At 36.0% G+C, this 22,309-nt stretch overlaps 1 long non-coding RNA gene across 1 annotated transcript; it reads left to right on the top strand.

Moving 5' to 3' along the window:
* The first annotated feature begins 476 nt into the window (after nucleotides 1–476).
* On the top strand, nucleotides 477–6,822 carry LOC149779952 (uncharacterized). Its single transcript, XR_016414967.1, has 2 exons — nucleotides 477–2,486; nucleotides 3,088–6,822. It is a non-coding gene; the product is annotated as an uncharacterized LOC149779952 (long non-coding RNA).
* Nucleotides 6,823–22,309: the final 15,487 nt, after the last annotated feature.

Here is a 22,309-nt window from a genome sequence, read left to right as displayed (position 1 = left end):
TTTGCATATATTCTCTACATTAACCGCCCTTGGTGATAGAACCATTGATCCATATATTAATCATATTTTGTTTATAAATGTTAAATATTAATCATCCATGGTGATATATTCATATATCAAATATATTTTATTTAAGTTCCATACTTTGATTCTCGTTTGATTATTTGTTGAATTTACATGTTCTGATTAGTTCCATATAGGAATGATATCTTTTTCTCATATCCGTCGTTGAACTCTGTGAACAGCATTCTGCTCTGTCCATTGATGGACTTCATGCGTACAGATTCATTCATAGTTCAATTTCATTATAAATAAACACCTCAGTTGCTTTCAGTATCTTTGCTAAATCCATGCCGGCTTCATCCTGCAACAGTATGTACACAATGTATGACTCCAACCTCTAGGACTCAGCTTCATTGTTTGTTTTTACCGTCTCCATCATTTTTGTTATTATTTATTTTACCATCTTCGTTTGCATTGAATCCTTTTATGCGTGTGCGTATCTGTGTGGTATCATGCTAGTGCTTTTCAGGGCCTACCCATAACTTTAGAAAATATAGATGTTACTTATTTCCTATATATGTTTTGGAGTTTATGTCTAACTGCAAAACCCAAATACAACTTAAATCCTTTTACCCCTCTTGTGTGTGATAGTATGTTTGTATGCGTATAGTGTGTCTATAAACATTTCTAATCCTTGCTTTTATTTTACAATATGCTGCTATGCACTTAAGTGTAACGCGTGTACATAAATAATCTTTCCTTTGCTTGTGTTGCTTGTGTGCGATAATATGTTTGTAAGTATAGCGCGTGTATAAAACACTCATATCCTTTTCGTTGCATAGTAGTGCGAGTATTGGATAGTAATCAAAACGTATGTGTTGGTTATATACCAAATATTGTGTGTTGGATACAAGAGCAAATATTCTGTGTTGGATAGCAATCAAAAAGTATGCATTGCATAGTATATAAGCACGTGTGTCTGATAGCATATCAAAAAGTGTGTGTATGACTCTCTCTCTCTCTCTCTCTCTCTCTCAGAATTAGTTATAATATAGCAATGTTGTCGAAACAGCATTTCATGGCGCTTCACATATCTTTCAACCGAAACTTTCCCGCGAGATTGAGAGAGAGAGATGCCAGAATAGTATAATCAGTGTGATTGAAAAACTAAATAGGCAATACTTAGAAGATTACTGATTACTGAATATGTGTACAAGATGTTTCATATTTGTGCACATATCTATAGAACTTTACCGAACTGAAAATAATATTATAAATACATAATCATTTAAACCATCCCAAAACAAACTATAATGTCAAACACTTGTGATGCCGCACACAAAGAGTTCGCTAGTATTTCCAATTAGGTTTGTTTGACAGGAAATTAATTTATCGCTCACTGTAACAGGTTGGGTTTCTATAGTGTTGTGTAATGTAACGTAAACTTCCATAAAGCCGCAACTACTTTAATTTTTAACCTTAATTTCCTTTATACTTCACAAAACAACGTCGCATTTTCCCGCGTGATTCTCCAACTGACCTCGTAGGAGTCGTAGTATTTCAAAAGTTCAAAGGTACTTTTTCTGCCGTTTACTTAAATTGCCGGTCACGTGCAATAGCTACATACTATAATGATTTCTGATTAAAAAAGTGAAAGGTTAATTTCAGAGCTATGTTTTGGGCAGCAAAGGCCCAAATATGTAGTACTTAACTACTTCGCCTGTACGACGGGATCTCAGCAAACGGGACACATAGACCTTTCGCCTACTTGTTTACGTAAGATCCTCATCCCAACGATACTAAGCAACAGTTTTGCATCCGCCCCTGAGGAAATGATAGTCAGAATTTAAAGTAGTTGAAAAAGAGAGCGAATATTATCATATTTAGATTCAGACAGACCTGTAGCTCATTATTTTAGATAAAAGTTTTGAATTTTGAACTGGGAAGGTTCCATGTAATTATATTTGTTATATGTATATGTCACGATTGCTCAACCCAGTTCATAAGTCGTGTATAAACTAAGGTATTAGTACAAGCCATGTTTGCTGTCTAAACGTAGCCGCAGGCTAGAATTAATCTCCTAGGCAAGGTTACCGTTACCAGAGAAAAGATCTGGCATCTTGAATCGGCACAGGCTTTAGATCGAGCGACTTCCCACCTAGGTGTTACAACTTTTGTCCTAAGATCAGAGGAACCGCGAGGGACCGGGGCGTGTTCTAAATCCGTCCCCACGTGGACAGTCAGCGAGAAGGACCTTGTCCACTATGTTTGATTGGATCGAATCAAAGCGACATCCAATCGGAATTGAGACGGAGGGTGTAATAATAATTTCGATCCGAATTATAACTTCTAAATAGCAAGCAAAAATTTAGTTTCGCCTAGGAAGATTAATGAGCAATATAGGGTTACTCCGAGAGAGCCACTAGTAATTTGGTGGTAAAACTTAGAGAGAAGATTCTAAAGAGAGACAAAGCTTCGTAAAGGTTAGTAGGCTATTTGCTCGATTTTTGCAGAATATTACGGCATTGTAATTGTAATTATGTGTAGTATGTATACTTAATTACAAGGCTCGTTTGGTACGTATTCGAGAAACGAGTATAAATATTATGTAGATATTTATGTAGATTAATAGCTTGTGGTCAGAATTAATTTTGTAATTCGGTAATAGGTTACTTCGTAGTAAATAAGTGCATTTATTCATGTGATATGTTAGAACTTACACATGCTTGAATTGTGAATTTGGAAAATGGTTGAAGTGTGTAAGATTAGTTAATATGGGTGCATGGATATTTGAATAGTTGTGTACTTTCTGTGGGTTGTAATGTAAAGAAATGCGTCTGATTGTTGTGATATTGTTTAGTATAATGGGATTAGGAATATATACTGATGTTACACAATTTATTGAGAAGTAATTGTTACCGTGCTTTAATACGACGTTGTTTTACCATACAAGAATGTATCAGTATTTCGATGTGAATGAATGCGTGACCAAAGAATTTAATAGCCGTTATCTGACGATAGGCTGGGTGTAGTGTGAGATGAGAGGGCTTAGGGAAATATTGTACCGTCCTTGTGTTTTCACAGGAAGTTTTTGGGGGACAGAACTTCCGGTTCAGTAAGTCCCGAGTCTCTAAGAGGGGAAACGGAAGTAGAGCAGTCGGAGTCGACAAGTGTAGTCGGTATATAGTAGATGAGGAGGAGGAGAAGGAGTTGAGGAGGAGAAAATGAAAAAGGATGAGAAGTATAGAGAAGTCGAGGAGGAGAAGAAATTTGAAGAAAGTCGGGTGGGAGGAAGAAGAGAAGGAATTGGTGGAATAGGAGAGAATAATACAAGGATGAGTAGAATACAAGGCCAGGTGGAAATATATCTCACACTACAAATTAAATGATGCAATAGGCTATCACAGGGTCGAGCGGAAGGAGGGTACTTGGGGAAATTTTAATCACTTGATTATTGAATTGTCATTAAATTGTTATTAGTTGAATTTCACTTTTTTGTATATTCAATAATTTAACCGTCGGCATTGCTGGCTGTGGGCTCGGAGCTTTACATTTATCTTTCACTAATTTAACTTCCAACCAAAATAGAGCCTGGGTGGGATTTCTATAATACTTTAAATAAAATATTGGAAGCACCCCACCACACACCTACCACAGTGACGGCATAACAACCCGACACGCCACAGTATACAAGAGCACTGCTACAAAATTCAAGTTTTGCAAGATAGTACAAAGTACAGTATGACTGTCATCTTACATTTATTTTGACGATATATGGGCATAATACACAAGGATCTTGCTAACGGAAACTTAAGGATATTGCTCGTTGTTTTCTGATTGGCCAACATAATGGGGAACTCCCGGAGTTTATTATGTATATCGATAAGGAAATGATGAATATGAATCGTGTGACACAAGTATTGTTACTCATCGCTATAATTTAACGCATCAACCGTATATATTTAAGTAAATGTATGCTTTAGATCCAAACAGTTTTATGTAATGAAAATGCCGATTTAATGGCAATAAAAAACAACAACATTGTAACTTGTTGATCTTACAAATATTCTTGCATGATCACGAAGGTTCGTCTGGTTTCGGAAATGCGATATGGTACCGTCTGATATGCTTAAATATCGGAATAAAATGTGCTGATTTTCTGTCAGGAAGGCCATGGATCATGACATAACCCACAATTACAAAATGGACGGATCTACTAAAAGTCTTCGGAGGAATTTGGGTTGCAATGTAAAATTAATCAGTGCGGTGTTGAACCAGGATTTTACATGATGAGATATTCATCACATTACAGTAACATGACAAATTCACCAAAAGAAATACCATATTTCAAATAAGCAAAAGTCGATATTGATGGGACAGCCATTTATCCAACGATGTAATCCGATAGATTGATATGGCGACGGATTGTAGGGTTGTGTTATTCCACGTTCATATTCAAGCTCTCAGACATCGAATTTGATAATGAAATTTGTTATACAGACAACCGAAGGGTTCCCGACTGTAACTCAAGAACCGCGAGAAATACTGGTAAAGTGTACAAAACGGACAATTCGTCTGCACAAAGTGCAACGTTTAATAAATAGGTAAGATCAGCTCCCAAACCCAATATCAAAAGTATAGCAATATAGGTTTCGACTGATGTATCTTGATAAAGTATACAGGTATTCCTGACAATTAAGTACTCCTAACTAAGTCACTTTGTTAGTCAGAATGTTCAAACAGTTTTAAAAAAGACTGAATGTCATTTATAATAGATTTAGACAGACCTAAAGCAAATTATGTTATACGAAACTTTTTAATTGAAGACTTCTTTATACGTTTCTTTTATATACAACAGTGCACTCATAAACTATTACAATATAGGTAACGTACTGTAATATTGGTATTCTACATCTATTTTGACGACAGTGGAGCATAATAGATGAAAAGGTGTACTGAAAAGCAATATATGGATAATATTTATGTGCATCTTTAAGACTCTGAAAGAAGTACTCCTTAAAACATTTTGGAAAATTGCAAAATCCTTTATAAATAAAATCAATCCGTACAATTACATTCCACCACTAAAGATGCAAGAAATTCTGATTCGTTTTGCATCTATGATGAAAAAGAAAAGGCTAACTTATTAAATGATTATTTTACCACAGTTTCAACTACTGATGATAGTAATGTTTTAGAAAAGATGTTCTGATACCGTAAACGAAATTACTATTACTGAAAAATAAATTAAAGATATTATTAATTCGATTTCTTTCAGTAAAGCCACTTGGCCTGACGGTGTAAGTCATAGAATGCTTAAAGGTGTTAGGAAACAATAACAGCAGCACTAGCAATTCTTTTTAATCATTGAAGGAAAATAAATGGAAACATGCGCACATTCTTCTCATTCCTAAGCAAAAATATTTGAAAGATGCATTTTTAAACATGTATATATTTACTTTCTTACAAACTGTATTTTTTATAAGTATCAATCAAGATCCGTTCCTGGTCACTCCACTATTTTGCAGCTGATTGAAATGTATCATAGTATTTGCATATCACTAGAAAAACCTCGAAATTCTTGTACTGTATTTTATGATCTATCAAAAGCTTTCGAACGGGTCTGGCACATAGACTTGTTATCAATTTTATCAAAACTGTATATAACTTATATCAGGCATATCTTGGAATATACTGGTGTAGTTTGATGTAGTCTGGGACTGATATTCATTGATCGATTCAGGAAAATTTGAAAACTACAACTCGAAGAGGCAAAAATAGTTACAGGACTTCCAAAAAACACCAGTAGGCAATTTCTCTTTTTTGGAACAGGCTTGGACAGTCTGTATTCTGGACTAAAAAGACAAAAATTACTAACACTCTATAACATTAAAATGAGCCAAACTCCAGACTATATCTTTGAATCGCTCCCTCCCCCTGTGTCCGACTAAAGAAATTATGACCTTTGACGTTCAAACAATATGGTCATATGCAATTTCAAGCTAAATTTGACCAAATCATATTTATACCTTCAACAGTATCTTTGTGGAACAATCTCGAACAGGATGCTCAGTGTAGCATGTCTTACGGTACTTTGAAAGAGTGTTATGTCCAAAAATTGTATCTAACAAAATGCCAAGTTTTATTAATCGAACACTGGATAGTATCTATACTAGATTACGACACATTGTAAGTTCATTAAAAGCAAATCTTTTTATTGTCTTCAACTTGATGACACTAATTTTTGTTCATGCGGTGGGATCGAAACCACCATGCACATTTTCATGTTCTGTTCCAAATACACAAAACAACGAAGTGAGTTGATGAGAAAATTACTTTCAATGCCATATGTAACTATTGGCTTAGATACTACTTTGGGGAAAGGGCGTTGCAAACGAACATGTAGAATTTTGCATCATGTATGCAAATATATAACTGCTACTGGACGATTTCAATAACTTACTCAAACAGTGATGTTTACAGTTTAAAGCATGTCTTACAGTGCTTTGAAAGAGTGTTATGTCCAAAATTGTATCTAGCAAAATGTCCCCCCCCCCATCTGCAACCAATATTTTTCATTATCATGTTATCATGATGAATATGTTGCAATATTTGTGTCATATAGTGAGAGTGCTAATTTAAGTTCTTAGTGTGTCATATAGGGAGAGTGCTAATTTAAGCTGTTAGTGTGTCATATAGGCAGAGTGCTAATTTAAGTTGTTAGTGTGTCATATAGAGAGAGTGCTAATTTAAGTTGTTAGAACTTGTGCTCAATCCCATTGCATCCTTTTGTAACAATAAAATATGTTTAAAATAATAGATCAAGACCTAGCTGCTCATTGTTTTCTGGTTAGCAGACATTATTTATAAGTACTTTAAAAAGGAAATTGTGAAAACGGCAACGATCACTTGATACAAGTACTGTTACATCGCGCTTCAGTTTGAATAGCTCAGCTAGATGTGTTTAAGTAGCTGTATGCTACACAAATCTTAACGACTTTAATCATGTAAACATTGATTTCATTTACCAAGCCACCTTCACCCACAAAAAAAGAACAAAATCCTAACTTGCTGATCATGAAATTCTTGCATGATAAGGTGGTTCAAGCAATCTGATTAAATTCAGAGCTCTACTGTCTACGTTAAGATCTGATAGCGATATCATCTTAGGGTCATGTTCTGGTGACTTATGTTATTACCATAATCGCTAATCTTATCAGCCAGTCAAATGAAGTCTTATATTTTCGCGTTTGGGAGAACAGTATGCCTGAGGAGCATCAATGTGTGCCAAACGATTTAATTCACTTTTAGGCTTTTGAAACATGCATTTCCACTGGTTAATTCAAAGGTCACCAGAACACGAACCCCTAATGGGTCGCTGTCAGATCTTCACTTAGTACAGCGGGGATCTTAAACAGATTGGTGGTTCAAACTGGTTTCGGCAATGCGATTTTATGCCGTCATACTTTAACATCATAATAGACCGTACTGGTTGTTCATAGGAATGACACTGGGCCACCACAGTAAAACCCACGATCAAGTTAAAGAGTTCAAAATCATTTTAATTGGCTGATACAGTCACATGAATGTCAACAAATGATACAAATAACTTGTGTGCATGGCGAAATATCTGATTTTAACATATCTTTTAAAACATTGGTCTAATGTTTAAAAAAATCTTTCGGAATATTTTGTGTTCATTATTTCTGAAATATTTAATATATGCAAAACTACTTGCGGCAAAATTTTAGCTCAAATAACGTGTCAAATTAATTATTTTTTTAGATTTCGCTTTTTATATTCTTTTTCTTCAGACGTCAAAATAATATTTATTAGCCATCATTTGAACATACAGGCTACACCGGGCTAGATAGCAGCTTCCCAGAAGTGAAAATATTTGGTTTCCTCGTGTCTTATTCTTCATCCTGCATTCGGAATCTTATGTTTCTTTATCACAGAATGTCTCTAAAATAAATTAATCTTCGAAAATCTTCGGACTTCATATAAGCATGATACTAGCAATACATGGTTAGCTCTAAACAAAAATGGCAGGCAAGGAGGATTTTGTTTATTATTAAAATGAACGGTCTAAGTTTATAAAGACAAAGTCAGTCATGTACTATGGTGAGTCAGATAGCGGTAGTTTTGTTAGTTGAATGCCAGTGATGACGTCATAGTAAACTTATGGAGTGAGTGAAAGTGAGTACATTCAAAATTATTAATCACAAGAATCTTCTATAATAACACTTTTGTTTTTATAATAATTTAAGGATGTACTCAGCTGTGTCCCAAACGAACACGTTTCTCTTTCAACAAATCAAAAAGCAATTGGAAATATGTAATAATTTATCAAAACTTTCCGCATTGTTATTTGTGTTCGGATTAGCTGTTGGGTATACAGTGAATAGACCATTTTGTCACCGATATCAAGATCGGATCTCATCGAAGACATTATTTCTATCTTTATATTTAACCTGTCCAGTGAAACTTATTTTTGTAGAAATATAAATGGTCACTCGTATTTCAACATCGTGCATTTTTTATCTGAGAACATTTATATAGATAAAATAACAAATAACGTAGACTTTTTATTTTACCCGTATTTTATAAAAATGCAGTCTGGATGAAGCCTAACAAGTACTTGGAAGAAGATATTACCGATTCGTGAAACAGGTCAATAATATATACCATATATGTCATATTCTAGGTTGACTCATGCGAAAAGTAACGCCAAGACCAAATCGTGAAACAAAATAACTACGGGAATGTTTCTAAGAATACACAACTCTTTTATGTGTTTGAACTTCGGCGATTCGCTTCTAGCAGAGTACGCCACGTATTACGATAGCAAAGGCCGACACAGTTCCACTTGTGACGTTGTCTCCTTCCGCCGACTTATCACGAACGAAAATCGTTCAGAACATAGTTACCAATGACGACCAGAATTTATAAAGGAAATTAGGGAGGAAGTCAAGAAATTCGTGGATCAACAAAATAGGGATATTATCAAAGAATGGGACAAACTAAAAAAGACCTTCAAAAATATAGCAATAAAGTTTTCAAAAATAAGAATAGTGAAACAAAAAATGGAGGAGGCAACAAGTAGACAGTTGAAAAAAGAAAACACATCAGAATTAGAAAATAAATAAAAGACAGACTAAACAGAATTATGGAAGAGGAACAAAAGAGTAAGGAGATCAGAGCTGGAAAATTCACTGGAATTTACAAAAAGCAGAAGGGCTCTATAAAAGAGAAGAACAAAGGAGAGGGGGAGAAAAATGCATCGACAGTTTAAAATTAGGTAATAATGAGAGGGCAACGGATAGAAACACAATTCTGAATTATATTAAAGAATTTTATACTAACTTATATAAATCACAAGAAATAAAAGATAGTACAATAGATGAATATTTGCAAGGAATTGAGTGCGAGATGATATCATCAGAACACAAAGACGTGTGATGAGCTCATCTCGACGGAAGAAATTACAAATACCATTAAAAAGTTAACAAAAGGGAAATCCCTAGGTGTACATGGACTCGCAGCGGAATTTTATTCTAGATTCAGCGAAGAATGGTTGTTTAATAATATTCTGTTAAGAAATGACACAATGACAAAAAGCATGAGGGAAGGGATAAGAAAATTGATATATAAGGGGAAGGGATATAGGGAGGACATAAAAAAATTGGAGGCTCATCTCCCTCCTAAATACGGATTATAAAATTTTAAGTAAACTACTGGCAGAAAGAATTAGAAAGGGAATGGGTAAAATAATAAATAGTAACCAAACTTGTGGGACAAAAGGAAGGGGCATCCAAAATAACATGAAGTATTAAAACAATTATAGATTATATTAATGAATGTGGGCTAAAAGGTGCTATGGTAATTTTTGACCAGGAAAAAGCATTTGATAGACTGGAACACAACTAACACAAAACAGTTTTAGACAAATTTGGTTTTGGAACAATTTTCAAAAATGGACCAAAATCCTGTACAGTAAAATAACTTCAAGAGTACAGGTCAATGGAGCGAATACTGGACAATTTGACATTAAGGCGGGGATGCCCGCTGTCGATGCTATTATATGTAATAGCAATAGAAATTCTAAGTAGAAAAATAAGACTTAATAAAAAGATGGAAGGTATTAAAGTTCCGAATATAAAAGAGGAAATAAAAATGTTACACCATGCTGGTGATTGCACGAACTTTATAAAAGACCGAAGTTCCTTCAAACACCTGGATCATTAGACACAAACTTTCTTTGTGACCTCGGCTATACAGTTCTCTTAAGCTCAACATTTAATATTTGCAGGTAAACACTGAATCCAATCTGCTACTTCGAACATAAGACATCAGTATAAAAGCAACTTGCAGCTGCATCATAGAAATACTTTAATGACTTTTTCACAATCAAAATAATGGTGTTCGGCACCTTATATGGGTTGAACACGCGTACAAATTGCACGAATGATGTATCATTTCAAAGCATCTGGTGCCAATAGTTGTACCATGATGGGGTGTTTGTCTCAATTTTGTGTAAAAACGAACGAATCTTTTGTTCATTATATTACCCTTTTTATGAGTCACCTCTTCTAGTTACTCACAATTATTCTTCCTGGTTACAGTTTATTCAATAATTATTTTCATCAAGCGGTAAATGACAAGATTACGATGGTTTTTTCTTCCTAATTTCACGGTATAATAGATTACATACCGTACAAAACAAAGCAACAAAGAAAGAACCCGTTTTGGAGTTCTCAAGATCTGTTGTCTGTTCAACCAAGAGCTAAATAACACAGTTATCTGTTCAACCAAGGAGCTAAATAACACATTATGAAGACTCTTGGTTGAACTAATCGGCATATCAGTTTAGATATTTGGTTTTCGGCAGTTGTTTCTCTAAAATGCGCACTTACGTTTATTCAAACGTTACTGACTGTCACGCATGTCAAAAGCTCAATGTCAAACGAAGATTTTTCACTAGTCCGTGTAACACTTACCTATATATATAAAATCACACACACACACACACACACACATATATGTCTCTGTGTGTGTGTGTGATTTTATTATTTTAATTTTTTTATTCAAGATCCTGAATTCGGAAAATTCCAAAAATTTCGGAATTGTACTATTTTATGAATCTGAACCAGACATTGAAAATATTACCATTTTAAAAATATTTATTTTTTAGCTGTATTTATTACACTAACCGTCACAAATTTCCTAGAATGTACTAACTGCCATTTCATCTACTGTAATGTTTTGTGGTTTTCGAGTTAAACCAACTGTAAGAGCCACTCTTGAGTGATGCATTATTAATTTTAGTCATCATGACTCATTTTGACCTTATACTATTATACACAGCAAATGTGCATCGATATAGGTCGTTTGATGTCCAACTGTAAAAGTGTGTTTCCATAAACTATTTTTTCTTCTTCTAGTATTGTTTTCATGACACGTATGCTATTTAGATATTGGAGCGTTTGCTTTGAAACTTTCTTGTCATTAAGCTATTTGTATGGTGGAACTATGACTTTTAAGAGCTAATTGAATGAGTACAAGCAGAAGTCGGTTTGATTATTTTTTTTTATTTATCGATTCGTACATTTTAGATTATAGATTCGTACATTTGGAATGTGCATTTTTAAAGAACAACAACACATTAAAGACTCTTATGCCGTGGGAAGCAATGCTTTTGAAATCTGATAACTTGGTCAGTCGACAACAATGCGATTGTCTTGATAATGCGTGATCAAAACATTTTACAAATACTTTTCATTTGGGTATATACGGCCTGGAACAACAGCTCTCCTTCCTCTGGACGGAAGGGTGTGAACTTACAATAATCTGTAGGCAATCAGTAACAGTCACAACAGCACAGAAGTATACATAACCAAGGCAATTGTCGTGGATAACATTAAGCCTATATCGATAGTGTATATCAACTTGGAGAAACTGAAGTGTGTTTAGGACGTGGACATAACTGAGAATATTCCTTTGAGAATGTCAATCAGGTAGCTTTTACTGGGAGAGACCCCACCCCCAAACATGATGATGGGAGTCTATAATGTGAATCGTGTGCTAACTTGTTTGAAAAGTCAAAATTAAACAGACACCATATGTACATACAATACAAATTTTATTTGCACGTGTGCAAAGGAGCATGGATTATGAAAAATCTGTTTCGGGATTGTAATCAGTAAGAACACCGGAAGCTTCATGTCTCACGTACAGAGAAATGTACTTATAGGAATACTATATGTTGATTTTTACAACTTAAAAAGGCAGTTTTCCCAACCATTCAACCCTTGACGAGGCCGGGCAATATGCTCGCTTATCTATTACTCATGTCATGACTGATGAAAAATATAAATCTGCCTTGTTGTACAGTTAGAAACCATTTTGATTTCGGCATCCAACATACATCAGTAATTTATAAAATGCATGTCTAGTAGTGAAGTGCATATGCCTGAATATATGGTTTTAGAAACCAATAATGGAAATCAGTAAAACATACAGAGATGTTATGGAAGTCAATAAAACATACAGAGATGTTATGGAAGTCAATAAAACATACAGAGATGTTACGGAAGCAATCTTGCCGGAAGATGATATAAAATTTCAGATTCTAGTTGGACGAAATAATTTCGTATTTCATTGTTCCTTACCGGCCTTGTGCATGATAACTATCGTCATGGTCGTCGGTCTTGTCTGCAACACCATCATGATCGTCACCTACCAGAATAAACTGAAAGGAAACTCAACATATTTCTTTGTCTTCATTCTAGCCATGTTTGATTTGATAAACTGTTTGCTGTTACCATTTGAAATTTACGAACTGAGAAACCCATACACGTACAATATTTTTGCTTTGTGCAAAGTTCACAAGTTTTTCAGTTTCGCATCGGATCTGGCATCAGGGAATACAATAGTCGCCATTTCGTTCGACCGATACTTCCGGTTTGCCAGGCCGCACAAGAAGTTTAGCTTGAGAAAAGCTAAAGGAATAGTTTTCATTGTTGTTGTAGTTTCGCTATTTCTTTGTTCATTTGCATTGTATATTTATGGAGAAGAAGAGGTTGAAGTCGACACCAAAGCGTCAATTACTGGAACCAGGTGCGGAATCCATAAAGAAGCAAAGACAACGATTGCACCAGGTATATTTAAAATTATTATAATGGTGTTTTTCTTTGGTGGCGTGATAATGATCACAACGGTTTATACACTTCTCTGGATTCGTTTCAAGCAATGGAATAGACAACGACAAGAGAGAATAACTGTCAAACAAAGTAATTCAAGCACGGAACAGAATAATGACATGCGTAAAAGTCAAACATTTACAGAACAACTGCACGATAGATACCAAATATATCAAAGTTACCTCGGTTTAGAACAAACTGAGGTCACTATCCAAGAAAAGAAAATATATCCTAACACGGAACAGAAAAGCAGTACAAACCAGGAACATCAGACTTATCACAATATGGAACAGACTGATGGTATACAAAACAAGCTTCTAACTGATTCAAGTTTAGAGTTGAGGGATGTTTCAAATCCACTAACTAAAACGTATTGTGATGAAGAGCTAAGTGGGGAGCCAGAACAGAAACAAGAAACAAACGAAGAGAATAAGCAAGGATATTGTGCTCACTCCGGAACAAAAAGCACAATTAAGACAACTTTTGATATTGATGAGTTTCGAGCTAGCACACTTCCATTGAAAAAGCGCAACACTTTCGGCCATAATGTTTCTGTTCTGTCTGGAAGTATTTGTCAAGATGAAAGACAATCTAGTAATAAATCAGTTAGTCAAATGGACAAGTTCAAGAAAAGTGTATGCAGTACCTTGTCTTTGAATCGAGTGAAAATACATGGCTTGGTATCGAAGGTTAATAAGAGCAATGTATCCAGATCGAGGTCTCTCGGTTATCTTGGAAAGATTAGCCGAGCTTCCAATATAAAGATGTCAGCATTCAGAAAATCTTCTACATCAACTATTGCCAGCTTTGGCAGGAATTTAAAAATGAATCGTACCACTATAATGTTCCTTGCGGCAACCGTTTCTTATGCTGTTTGTCGTGTACCATACGTTATAATTGCCGCGCTCCAGACTCTGCATCCTGAGGCGTTTACAAACATGGATTCTATTGAAATTGTAATGTATACAATATTCTTAAATTTTTTTGTACTAAGCTACGCCATTAATCCACTGATTTATAGTTTTTTGAATCCAAAGATAAGGTCAGAATGTGTTGGATTAGTGTGTTCTCTTTCGAACCTGGTCTTTAGAGGAAGGAGAAGCAACGTCTCCTCGATCGTTCAAGAGAGCAGTATAGTTGTTGGGAATAAATCCTGAAGAACGTCTGAATTGGACAAAACAATTCGTTTGCTTTCTCTACGTAAAATTCTGTAATTGAAGTGATTTGACACTGGCTTCAAGCTTCTCATGCACTTACTGGAATAGTTTAATTTAAATTCGATAATAACTAACTAGTTATCCTTAAAATCACTTCTTTTATTTCACGGACTTGAATATTATTTTATGTCCTAAGTCATTAATTTATTTGTTTTGAGAACGATGTAGAGTCTTCTGAATCAGTTAGAAAGTCTAGTTTACATTAAATTGTTAGCAGCAAAGACAACAGAGTGTATTTAAAAGTAAATAAGATTAGAATTAATTTTTGACAACATTTAATTTTGGACAGACAGACTAGATGTTAATAGATACTCTGAACGGTGTACATAAAAACGTAAACTGGATATGAAAAATGTGTACTAATTGAACCCTATTCTTCTTGTGATATCATTTTGCTGATTCATGTAATGAAGTTCTTAATAAAAATTGTGTACCTAAAATCAAAAACTACCTTGCCGTATTTGAAACAAATAAGATCATCCTCATCCTCATCTTCATCTTCATCATCAATGACGAAATTATTTCGCTTTTAGAAATTTATTGTCTAATTGTAAGAATATTAATATAAATATCGAATGAAATCACCTTCGATGCAAAATACTACTACTACTGTTACCAATACTAATAATATTAAATAGTGAAATAAATTTAAACAAAAATAGCAGCTTTTCCGTTGGTATACAAGACCTATATTTCTGGGCAACCAAAATGTAAACTTTTTTTAAAAGTCCTTCGACATGTACGAGTCTCCATCATTTTCAAAAACATGAGGGAAATGGCAGGGTAGCTTTGGCTGCTTTATCTTCTTTTTGATTACCCTTAATACTAATATGTCTAGGAGGCGAACAGTACAGAATTGTTTTCTCCAAACGGTAAAGGCAAATCAAATTTCTGTACGATCTTGGAGGTTAACGGGTTGACAAAGTTAAGACTTTTCAATGGCCGTCTGTGTGAAAAGGCTTTCCGAAAAGATAACTAAATTTAATTTTGTTGAGACGTTTCGTTGTAGTTTAAAGGTCTTTGTATGGCTGTAACTTCTAAACTAAATATTGAGACTTTATCCGGTAACTGGGTAAAGATGGTGCCTTGAAGTGTTGCAACGACATCTTTCAAACCGTCTGTATACAGGAACTTATGGCCAATATAGGAGGCACTGATTTAATTGAATTTACCCTGTAAAATGGGAAGGTTTGTTGAGGACATTTTAAACTGACAAAGACCATATATTAAAGGGTCGCAGGAGGTGGGGGTGGTGGTGTTAGAACTAATATGGTGATTTTGGAACATAACTTTTTAGTACATTGTTTTTCTAACAGTAATGTTTGCTGTTTCTAAGTGAGTGTACATTCATAACAGATTTCAAACTGGCTTAACAAAGGAGCGAGAGGGTTCAGCCATGAGACATTGGATGTCTAAGTTTTCCATGTGCTCTCTCTCTCTCTCTCTCTCTCTCTCTCTCTCTCTGTATTTTTAACATTATCAGTTATTGGATTGGCATTAAAATGGCCATTTTTGTTCCTTGATGGCGTTTTTGAATTCATCATCAAACCATGGTTTGTTGAGACATTTAGGAATCCTTGAAGGTGAGTAGCGAAGGGGGTCACCCTAGCCTCAAGGGGAATTAGCATTACAGAACCCCCCTGGGTCACTCTAGCCTCAATGGAAATTTAACATGGGGAAAAATCATGGGTCACTCTAGCCTCAAGGGGAATTTAACATGGGAAAAAAGTCTTGGGTCACTCTAGCCTCAAGGGGAATTGAACATGGGAAAAAGTCTTGGGTCACTCTAGCCTCAAGGGGAATTGAAAATGGAACAGGGTCGGGACCCTATTTTAATATGGTCCCGACCTGATGGGTCTATGAAAAGGGAACAGGCGAAAATTGAAACAGGGAGGGGTCTCTATTTTTTTAAAAAAAATAAAATAAATAAAAAAAGGGGTAGGCAATTGAAAGTCTATCTCTTTTCGAGAAATGTGAGTGGCCCTGAAAAGGCCTTTGGTTTTCTTCTTCTTCTAATTTCTTCTATTTCTCCACCAACTTCTTATTTTCTGTCCTACACTTTTTCTCTTCTTTTCTTTCTTTTCTTCCTCCTTTTTCTTCTTTTTCTCTTCTTTCTGCTTCTCCTCCTCTTCTTTCTTCCTCTTCTCATTTTCTTCTTCTTTTTCAATTTTTTCGTTCCATTCTCTCATCCTTATCCTTTCCTCTTCATCCTCCTTCTCCTCCTTTATTTCTTTCATCAGAGCACTGATCATGTCCTTTACTTTTCTTAAATTGTTGATCTCCATCTTCACTCGATGGGGACTATAAGAATAGTGATCCTCGTTTAGCCTCACTAACATTTGCTCCATCATACCCAAATTGTCCAGGACGTCTTGCAATGTTTTCATTTTATCAAGTTGGTTTGAAGCCATCTTCTTTTTTGTTCTCTGTAGAATGGTTTGAACGACGAATACTGTGGGTTCTTATACGAAAAGCGCGGACGTGATGGAAAACATCCCCCTTAAGCCCAAAAGTTAGTTAGTTAGTTAGTTGGATTATAGTGGTTTTCGTTCTTTTGAACATGTACCACTTGTTTATTCACGCACTGAGTGATTTTTAATTACTCCTGGGGGAAGGAAAAGGAGCCTCATCCCCCAGGCTTTTATGTACTCAAAGAGTACTTTTTAATTTAGCCACTCAGGTGTAGGACTAACTAGTCCTTAACAACCAGCGAACAAACGTATATTTGAGCTCTGATATTGTTGAAAATTTTATTGAAATTACTTCGCAAATGGATACAGTTTTGTTATCGAATATTACACCATTTTGCTGAGAATGAATTATGTAAGGTTTCTGTGACTATTGTTTCAATATCGTTTAAATATATTCAGAATTACATAGATTGACAAACTAACGTTGTTTATTTTAGTGACGTCATTCCCATAACGTCAAGTTTGAAAACTATCTCTGAATTTGCTTGACTTGTTTACTGTTTAAAACCGGCTTGGTGTATAATTTTAAAATTTCTACTGAGTGCGGCCACCACCAACACCAATTAATATAGAAAAAAGGAACAGGACAACTTGTGCAAAGAAATAATGCTAAGAAGAGGAAACGATTAGCAACCCGGCAAGCCGTGAACAAAGGAAGTGCACAGATCTAAGGAACTCTCACAAAGGAACGATAGGAACACGCAGTAAGATAGTAATATATCAGACAAAGGAAATCCAGCCAAGCAGCCCGCCACGCAGCCATTTTGGATCATACCACCTCGTATAAAAGCTAAGTACTTTAGTACAAGGTAGGAAAATTACTAAGCCTGCGGGCAATTAAAACTCTATGCTGTTTACATCTCACTATAATATATTTTACCTTACTTGTACTAAATTCCGTATCTACTCAATTTGCCGCCTATTCTCTTAAACAGTCTCTAAGAAACATACTAGAACCGACTGGATTGAACCCACACATGATACAAGCACCAAATATCATTGTGTGATTTTCAATCATAGAGAATAAATTCGACAAATTACACAACTAACCACTACCTTTTTCTTATAATAACAACTCTAGCTGTTAGCACTGTTCCCGAAAACAGGCACTAGGAAACACACTGATACCACGCCTGGTCAGAATCTCACAAATTACAAGCACAAGCTAACCGCTGTGAGATTTTCCGATTCACGGAACGTAACAGAATCTCATCTCTCATTGTTTCTTCATAACCACAACCACTATTAACAACAATAAGTAACCTAAACCTTATTCAAAACCAAAGTAGGAATGTCTCAATCAATCACAAACAAACTTAACTTTAACACTAGAAAACAAATTCTGAGAAACAATAGGCTTGAAAAGGAAATGAAATCACATAAACCTCCCACCCCTATGACACCAAACCCGCAAATAATCACGGGGAAATTGGATCTCAGTGAAAACTCCAAGCACCTTGAACTTTGCGAGAAGAATCTCAACTTCTCATCCACTCCTGAAAGGAAAGATTTAACAACACCGCATCTAACCACCCCTGAGAGAAATGAACTAATTCAAATATCAGCAGCCGACTTAAGTATCAACTCAACTGTAAGTTTCAAAAACTTACTAGATCCATCGGCAAACAAGGACCTGGATGATACAATACCTATAGAAACACCAATATCGCCACTCCAAAAACAAGACCAGCCACCCACCCCCAAATTCATGGTCATTGCACAATCCCCGGAAAAAAAACATATAGCCATGATAATAAGAAACCCACCGAAAATAGGGCCCAACTCATGTAACAAAGGAAAAACTACACCCAAAATGGGGCCCATGGTAACGATAACTCCACCCATTCATATCAGTAACAACAAACCGAAATATCATAACAGTCAGACCCCTGGACCATCAAAACCCTTAACTGAAGAACAATTACTCAGCAGCCGAAACAAAACACAAGCTAACCCAACCACTAAATCAAAACCTAACGTGTGGGATGGCAAGGGTAAAGGGAAGGGACCCATGTTTACCAAGAACAAACCTGCCCCCCAAAATAATTCAAACTCACACCCCCACAAAGAACCAAAGAAACAGGCCAAATTTTCATACCACCCCATAGAACACACACTTTATATCAGTAGCAACTCCAATAAACTGATAAACTTAACTGTTAACAGTCTCACACAGGCCCTCCTTAGGGTTCATCAAGGACAATTCAAAATATTTAGGCCAAACACAAGATACATAATAGTACACTGCAGCACTCGCAGTCAAATGGCCAAATTCCTAGAAATTGAAATTATTAACAACATTAGGGTTAACGTCGAAAGACACAAACAAATAGGGACAAAGAACATAATAACCAAAACACACAATAGCAACTAGACCCTCATGGCAATAAACAATAACACACGAACAAATGACTTAGCCACATACTCCCGCACGAACACCCCCACATTTAAAGCAGTTCTAAAACTCACAGGACAAAATAAAGGGATAAACAATGAAACCCTCACTGCCAAACTCAAAGACAGTGGTACCCCCATAAATAGGGCGTATAAACTCAAAAATCATTTAGGACAGGAAACCAATACAGCGATACTAGAATCAAATTCTCCACTCTCAACCATGATAAGACTAGATCACTCTGGGGCACGCCACCGCCTTGAGACATACATAAACAAACCCAGGTTCTGCAGCAACTGCCAACACTGGGGACATTTCTCTAACAGATGTAGATATACCCAACTATGCTACAAATGTGGGGGAAACCACAAAGATGTATGTTGTAGAACCACACCCAAATGTACCAACTGCAGGGGCCCGCACCTACCTAAATCCCACGAATGCCCCAACACTATCAAGGAATATCAAACCATAGATATCATGAACAACAAGCAAATCCCGTATCATGCGGCGAAAAAACTAACCCCCAGTAATAAAAATTACCACATCATGACCCCAAACAAACCAGCAACTGAAGCAACCACAGCCCAAACACCCAACCTACCAAGGTCAAACAAGGTCAAACAAGATCAAACAAGATTAAATAAACAAGATACATTCTTAATCAAATCCCACAAAGACTCACAACTCCACCCCGAAGAATCAGATAACACTAGCACCAAAAACAAATCACTGTCAAACCCGACAATAGAAAAGTTACTCACAGAGATCAAAGCCGAACTTATCAACAACCACCACTACATCGTGGATAAAATAACACAGATAATAAGCATAATAAGCAAAATCGACTCAAATTTAAAGTTAACATAATAACCCTCAACACAAAACAATCAATAAATGACCACCCCAATAATGGATTATACAACAAACCGGAACATTATAATATGGCAATGGAATGCTAGAGGCTTAATAAGTAATATCAGTGAACTCAAAGCCAAATTACAAAGCTTAGAACACAAACCAGATATTATATGCATTCAAGAAACAAAAATAACAAGTAGAACCAAACAAATACCCAAACTCCCAGGATATGCCCCAGGTCACTTCAAAAATCGAACCACGGGACAAGGAGGTGGGGGTTTAGCCATCTATATAGCAGATAACATCCCGAATGTAACAACAATAACCATAACACCAACCCCAGGTAGCAACGAAGCATTCGAAATTCAGTCCCTCATAATTCATACAGGCAAGGGTCAAATACAAATATTCAATATTTATGACCCAGGGGGAACATCAGGCACAGCTAACTTAATTACTTACAAACAAATAAATGATCACAAACGAGTAAATCAGATCGTCATCTGTGGAGATTTCAATGCCCATAACGAGCTATGGGGGTGGGGGGGGGCGGTGTGACGGACAAAAGAGGCAAATTGATTGAAGAATGGACCGCAGAATCTAACTTAGCCATTTTAAATGACGGTACAAAAACACGCCTTAACCCAGAAAACGGTCTCATGTCCGCCATCGACCTCACCATTTGCTCGCCATCAATAACCCAGGTGGCGGACTGGAGAGTGGATCAAACTGACCCCTTGGGCAGTGACCACTTTCCAGTAATAGTCACCCTGCAGATGACGGTCCAATACAACTCGCTAAAAAGAACCCCTAGATGGATATATTCAAAAGCAGATTGGACCTCATTTAATGAAACACTAAGCAAAATAGACACCAAAAACATAGAAAATGATAATATTAATAAATATTACGAAGACCTGATTGATACCATACTAAAGGCAGCCACCACTAACATACCCAAAACCAGTGGTAACCCACATAAACAAGGAGTCCCATGGTGGAATGATGAATGCAAACAAGCCATCACTGATAAGAAAAAAGCCCTCAATAAATTCAAACGCACTAAAAACTCTATTGATTTCACTATATATAAACAAAAGGAGAAAAACCTTAAAAACATAATTAAACAGGCAAAGGAATCAACTTGGCATAATTACTGCACGAATATCAATATCACAACTAGTACCAAACAAGTCTGGGATAAGATTAGATCAATTAGAGGAAAGACAACTAACACCACTCCAAAAATAGCTGGAGCCATTACTAATAAAGAAAAGGCTGACCGACTAGCTCAGCATTTCTCAGATATGAGTAGCAACACCAACCACACCCCAGCATTTCAATTACATAGGGACAAAGTAGAAAGAACCCATAGTAATCTCTTTAAAGACCTCGGTCCCAAAGTCTCGAACCTAAATAAAGACATTACAACTTACGAATGGGACCTAGCATTGAAAACCAAAAACGAAACTAGCCCAGGGGAAGATCAAATAGGATACACAATATACAAAAATATCCCAAATAACATTAAACAAACAATTATTAAATTACTAAACCAAATATGGACCTCAGGCAAACTACCCGATAAATGGAAACACGCAATAGTAATTCCAATACCCAAGCAAGGAAAAGACCCTAACGATATTAGCTCCTACAGACCCATTTCCCTAACAAACAACATTTGTAAGATCATGGAAACCATAGTCACCAACCGACTCAAACACCACCTAGAGAGCAATAATTTAATCTCCGATAATCAATGCGGATTTAGAAACAAAAGATCCACCACGGATCAACTAATACGATTAGAAACCGCAATTAAATTGGCGTTCAACTCCAAACGCAAAGCTGATAGGAATTTAATTGCAGTATTTATTGACCTCGAAAAGGCATTCGACCTTGTATGGACCAAAGGCTTATTAGCCAAACTCAACCACTACGCCATCACAGGTCGAATGTTTAAATTCATTGAAAACTTCCTCGCTGACCGTAAAATATCAACCAGAGTCGGCGACACCTACTCTGAACCACACACACTTGAAAACGGTACACCACAAGGGAGCGTACTCAGCCCAACCCTTTTCAACATCATGATTAATGACTTGGACACCAACTTAACATCAAAACTAATTGAACTCTCACAATTTGCTGATGATAGTG

The sequence above is a fragment of the Sinohyriopsis cumingii genome, chromosome 16 (assembly GCF_028554795.1).
Source record: "Sinohyriopsis cumingii isolate HCF-2022 chromosome 16, ASM2855479v2, whole genome shotgun sequence".
In the NCBI taxonomy this organism is placed as follows: Eukaryota; Metazoa; Mollusca; class Bivalvia; order Unionida; family Unionidae; genus Sinohyriopsis; species Sinohyriopsis cumingii.
Note: the sequence above shows the minus strand (reverse complement) of the source record. Positions and strands in the feature narration are given on the sequence as shown.